Source organism: Haemaphysalis longicornis, unplaced genomic scaffold, assembly GCF_048455015.1.
Source record: "Haemaphysalis longicornis isolate Haplotype H1 unplaced genomic scaffold, Haemaphysalis longicornis Haplotype H1 scaffold_7, whole genome shotgun sequence".
NCBI classification, from domain to species: Eukaryota; Metazoa; Arthropoda; class Arachnida; order Ixodida; family Ixodidae; genus Haemaphysalis; species Haemaphysalis longicornis.
This window is the reverse complement of record NW_027526422.1, coordinates 97,929,235-97,935,463: the sequence shown is the minus strand read 5'-3', so window position 1 is coordinate 97,935,463 and position 6,229 is coordinate 97,929,235. Positions and strand designations below refer to the sequence as shown.

General features: G+C 50.7%; 1 protein-coding gene across 3 annotated transcripts in view; it reads right to left on the bottom strand.

Moving 5' to 3' along the window:
* LOC144144667 (ras-like protein family member 10B) overlaps nucleotides 1-3,580 on the bottom strand; it is a 77,194-nt gene extending 73,614 nt beyond the window's left edge. The window contains exon 1 of one of the 3 annotated variants that reach the window (XM_077676195.1): nucleotides 3,531-3,580. The gene's annotated coding sequence lies outside the window, so the exon portion shown is untranslated. The remainder of the gene's footprint in view (nucleotides 1-3,530) is intronic. The other 2 variants (XM_077676196.1, XM_077676197.1) reach the window with 2 other exon arrangements.
* Between the last annotated feature and the right edge of the window lie 2,649 nt (nucleotides 3,581-6,229).

Below are 6,229 nucleotides of genomic sequence, written 5' to 3'. Positions count from 1 at the left end.
CACCGAAAAATACATCCACAATAAACCATTAACCGCTATCGCTGTAAGCGAGGACATTAATGGACTCAGGATTGACGAAGAACTTCGGTTACACTTTGCCGCCAGCTAAGCGGTTAATTATAGGTTGGTGAAATCAGTGGCATGTATCCGCAACAACAGAGACGACCATAGCTTGACGCCTTTGTTATTTAATAACTGAGATGATAAGAAGCGCGCCATTTAACCCCCGCAGTTCTATAAAACAGCATGATTCCTTGCTTAAAGAAAAACAAAAAAATGTACGTGTGGTGCTTTTCTAGTCTATGGACCATGACTTCGGTATGAATAACATTGAAAAATAAACAACATAAGACACGAGGCGCAATAGAAGGCGCATTTATACAATCACACTCTCGCGTGCCTGAAGCACAGTTGCGACGCGTGTGTGTTCTCAACGCGAAAAAAAAAGCGACAAGCAAAACGAACAACCACCACAGCGCAAGTTGCTGTCGGGATACGATCTTTTTAATTTATTTGGGATCTTTTTAAACAATAACTGCCCGCGGTCAAGGTCACACCCATCACCATTCCTGTGCTGTTCACGTGAAGTGCTTCCACCATGCGATATTGCATTCTGGTATCAAGAAAACTGTTTCTGCTGTACATCCACGAAAGAAACACGTTTTAATGGGGTTCAAGCAGGCGAGATGGGAGATGACCACACGTTATTGGTACACTGTCGTTAAAAATGCTAGTATGCCATTTTGCCCTTCGCGTACACGTACGGAGTTAACGGTGCAAGTCGGTGAAGAACACAGACATAAACATTATCGCAGGAGAAGCACAGGCCAACAGAAAATTATTGTCAATGCACTGGTGAACGAGGAACAGCGATAAGACTAAAAAAGTTCAGTTTACCTCCCTCTACTCCCCCCAAATACTTCCACCTTACATCCGACTCTTGACCGAGGCTTGGGACCATGGCAAGAGGGCTTCCCTTTATTTTCAATAAACGAGTGTGCATTCCATTTCATCCAATTAGAATGCCCTCTATGGCTTTCCTGGCTGTGGGATATTCTGCACAGCCCTACACATAAAAAGATCTGTGTCCGTATGCCACAAACACTGTTATAGCTCCTGTTGTATCTGGTCCGAGACACCCATGGTGGCACTGGCAATTTTGACAGCGTCCACGTGAAATTCAAGCTATTTTCCAACATGGTTCCTAACTTGAGGGACGTCGATGGCATGCATAGACTTGGATCTTTGATGTCATACACTACCAGCAACCGTGCAAGCAAAAGATGCCGTACACAACACGACAGTGACAACCAATAGGAAAACGAAGCTACTTCGCCTTGACCAGCTAGCGCCAACCTTCGATACCACAGTCCCTGAACGTTAGTGCGTATTATGCACAGGTGCTGTTATTCTGCCGCACGGTGGACGGACCACTTTCGTCAGTGCCACACACCCGGAACTTAAAGGCTCGCACTGTTACACCACCGACACTCCAGACCCGCTGCTCCTGGAGCTCTAGGCTGTACATGGCGAAATCAATGCTGCAAGTGCACTTCATAACATCACGGAGTTGCGTATATGCATAGACTCGCTCAGTGGTGTGAAGCATCTGAAGCAAGTCGAGAAGACACCTCTGATGTGCCAACAGATTCACATCTTCCACAAGACATCGCAGCTAAGGATACTAAGGATACGTGTACATTGGGTACAGGGGCATGGTCAGCATATCCCGAACAAATTATCGGACCATCTTTCTTACTCGCTCTCCCCACCTGAATCCTCCCCCATCCCCCTTCTTTGTAATCCACGCCCCCGTCTTTTAGCCCGGAAATCTCTTCTGAGAATGGACACACGTGTCCTAATGCGCCCGTGTGTCTGTCCCCTCCACCCTAATCTTTCCCGGGTGGAGGGAGTTTCTCCCAGGAGGCTTCGGCCTGGGGTGGCCCTCACATATTCAGTCACCTAAACTTGGGCACCCTCACCAGAACACCTAGGAACTTGTCCCACTTGTCCGATTCCGGCTACTAAAGGTGATGCCAAGCATCTTACTGGCGATGTGCACGGGAACATGCACAGCTGCGAACGACGCGCCCAGAGGGGCTAAACCGGATGATAAACCGTTGGGATGAACGGGATGACTTCAACCGATGGGTGCAAGAAGACAGATACTGCAAGTCACTAATAAGCTTTCTGCGCGTAACCGGACTACATGCCTACCTAGACTCACCCACTGTTATCTGTTTCCTGACTGTGATTTTTCTACCCCCTCTCTTTCTCTCCCTCTCTTGCTTTTCTACTTTCTTCTGGTTCTCTTACTTTCCTACTTCTTTCTCTGTTCACATCTTTAAACCTGTTCTCATATTGCACATGGCAGAAATACGGAAAGAACACCCCCCCCCCCCTCCCCTTCCGCGATGCTGGGTCACACGTCCACTTGCTGAATTACTCGCCAAACATGAACGTTACAAAAATTAAAAAGAATCTGCTGAACTAAGTGCGCCACGCGGACCACAAATTTATACGCTACACCAAACGCCCTTCTGCCGCACATGGCGTTGCGACTCGCCAAACGCAGCAAGAAGCGAAGATCAGGACCCATTTGCGGTAAGTGCTTTCCTTCATCGACCCGCGTCTTCCGGCGGCGACAAAAGGACGCCTATATCAACGCGCTAAGTGCACAACAACCGGCGGCAATCATCTCGAACACAAGAGAGACGTTTCGGCAACGCCTCGGCGGCCCCAAACTGAGCGCATCGAATCCGATCAGCCAGCCCTGCCCCGCGTTTCCTTCCCTCTTGCGTCGCCTCCAGTCGCGCACTCAAGAAAGAGCGCTGACACCCCCAGCGGGTGTCCCCAACCCCCCACTCGAGCTCCTACTTTCCCTAAAACCTCTCGACAGGGAATGAATCCGCGTGCACGTTTTAATTGATGGAACAACGGACCCGTGAAACGCCAGCCGCGATCGATGAATTTCCCTTTTACGCGCGCATTCTTTCCCCGATCGCTCTTGCTTTCTATTCCTTTTGTTCGCGCGGGCAGAAAAGCCGGGAGCAGAAGACGTCGAATGCGAGCAGCGAAGCGAGGGAGTGTATCGGAGCGCCAGCCGAAGCTCTACTTGCATTAAGGTTGGGCTCAGAGGGGAGGTAAACGAAGACTTCTGCAGTTTGTACCCGCAATGACGCGGGAAGGCTGTTGTCAGTCTCCCACAGACATTCGTAGGAGACGAATCCGATTACCAGTAGGCTCAGCTCGGTTTCAAGTAGCTTATCTGTCAGCCCAATCTGAAGTCCGGGGGTAAAAGGAAGGTAGGAAGGCGTAACAAGAGTGACTAGAAAAGCAAAATCAGCGTTCTTAGCTCGGCGAGCGCTTTTGCCAAGTACCCGCACGACACTCCGGCGAGGAGAGACGAACCAGCGAAGCTGGCGAGTCGCGTGCTTGCGGCGAAGCGCGTGATCCCGTTACCGACTCCCGACGCGGCACACCGACACAGCCCCCGGGAAGAGCGTCGGAATCGAGCAGGAGCAACTTACCGCCTTCCGACGGTGCGGCCGCCAGACCACGGAATGCGCCATCTTCCGCGGCCGGGATGAACCTCTCGCTTCCCCCTTTCTCTCCTCGAAGGGCTTCTTCCTCCCTTTCCGGGATGAAGCACCACGTGACCGGATCGTCTCCATGGCAACCGCGGAGGAAGTGGGGAGAAAGGCGGAGGCTCCCCCGCCTCCAAATTGATTCACACTGACCCGCTCGTGCCGTTCGCTGCCAGAGCGCGAGCATCATCCCAGACGCATCCTGGCGTGCTGATATTAACGCTGCCTCCTCCGGCACCGCCTCCACCACTCCTGCTGCTGCTGCTACTGATGCTGCTCACACGAACGTTCTTGCACAGCGCGTAAAGCGTAAAGCGGCAGGCAGGTGTCTCCCGCTGCAGCCGCACCGTCTCCTTTGAGGAGTAACGCTGAAGAATATCGAAATCCGGCTTTTCAGCGCCGTATTCCCATCGAAAGGAAAATGTAAAAAGCGCCCGTGCATTTATATTTCGCGGACACAACATAGAGAGAGAGAGAGAGAGAGAGAGAGAGAGAGAGAGAGAGAGAGAGAGAGAGAGAGAGAGAGAGAGAGAGAGAGAGAGAGAGAGAGAGAGAGAGAGAGAGAGAGAGAGAGAGAGAGAGAGAGAGAGAGAGAGAGAGAGAACACTGGCGAAGCTTGCACTAAGTCGCGCAAGGCATGAACCATATAGCGAAGCTGCAGGATTTCTTCCTATACGTGAGCACTAAAAGACACATTGTCACGCACTTTTACAAGTTTGAAATTGTTTATTTACATGTTCCGTCATCACTTGGTACTGCGCTAGTAGTATTCGTCGTCATATGCATCGGTACCGTCGTCTTGGTCATGGCAAGCATTACATGCGCGGTAGCCCTTGAGGACAGCTGAAGCGCAGCTGCAACGCGTACGTGCACGACGCATGCGCGGCGTTTCTGGAGTCGCGTCGAGGTTCAGTAGAGCAGGTGTTGCGCCGGCTGTGGCGTTGTTGGTTGCTGGGCAACTCGAGACGCTCCTAGGTTTTTCCGGGTGTTTTTGTTTTCTTTTCCTGAAACCACTGCACCAGCAGGGGACGGTCGGTGGTCGCCGCGAGGCACGCGCTCACGGGCACGCTCCGAATTTTCTCGGCATTTTTAAGCGTTATGCATTGCGCCCCACACATTACGACCAGCTGCAACACCTGCACTGTTAATATTCATTTATTAGAGATGTTAACCCCACACAAGACAGAACCTGGCCACTCCGAACTTTGGAATTAAGGAAAGGTACGATGACTATTCTAAGAATGAACGAAGTAATAAAAATTACATCAGTACCGATCACAACTGGAACATGTTTCCGCCCGCTGAAATATAAGCTTGAACACCATGTAGTTTGCCAACAGCATAGTGCCCGCATATCTTTGTCGCTATGAAGAACTCTCGGATAGCAATGGAGTTCTTGTTCTGGCTTCTCAGATTGTCCCACGGGACCAACAGTCTCTGCAAAGATAGGGGTGTCCCAGATAACAGGTGACCAATTGCCGGAGAAATAGTTGTTCGCTAATATAAGCTAAACGTGGTCTAGACAGGAACCACGAATGAAAGAGCGGGCCTGTGTCAGCGACAAAAGATCTTGGATTTTAGAAAGGAGACTAGCTAGCGGAAGGAGATGGATGAAAGAACGGAGCGCCGGAATGAGGATCTGTAAAAGAGCCTTGTTCGATATTTCTTCGTGAGGCTGTTGAGCTAGTGGCCTTTCCGGTCGTGCAGATGTGTCTTGGGAGTACCGGGTGTGTGTATCCTAGGGTTGCTGATGTGATGAACCCGCCAAAGGGGCCAAGCCTGTTGTCACGGTAGCCTAATTAGGCACGGAATTTCTTTTAAGCGGAGTACGGGCCGGGATGTCTGTCGTGACGAGTCAGCGGTGACGTCAGCATAGGAACCTCGCGATGTCGGTCGAATGCTGCTGCTCAAAGGAAACATTGTCTCTGACGTTATCAGTGTTCGGTTTTGTGCGCCGCGGTGTCAGTGACTTCCCGTGTACTATAACTTGCTTTCTTGTAGCTATTGCATCTCTATTGAAGGGCATTCTAAGAAAGTCGCTGCGTGCGAGGCATCGCAGTTCGCACACTTGGGTTCTTTTCTATATAAGGAAAAGTTGTGGCTGTGACCGCCAGAACATACCTTGCCACGCAAGGGCCCACGACAAAACATGGCAATATGGCCATGGCGCTGACATTGGTAGCATTCTACAGCTGCTCCGAAGTACTAAGTGACAGGGTGGCTGTTAACGCCCACGAAAACTATTGTGGGCATTCTTCTCCGGGAGCAAAAGGTTTCCGCAGGTAAACGGATACAACTCCCATGTCCTTGAGACACTCAAGTAAGCAGGTCCCCGTGTACTCTGTGGTAACGTCACTGGCACTGCCGAAGTTGAGCAGTTCGAACGCGGAATTTTGGCTTTGACTTCGAGTGAAGCTTTATTTGAAGTTTCCAATAGCCGCTGAGCTGCACCTGTAGAAAGCGCGTTGAATAGGGAGCTGCCATCTTGGTTGATTTGGTGATTTAATAATTGTTCCTTGACAACTGCTGCAACTTCTGTGGCCACTCCTTTTGGGTTCACTTTCCAAAAGGACGCCTCAGGCGCAACTGGCTTAAGCAGAATTACGACGCCCGACGGCCTGCTCTTGTGATACGTTACAGTT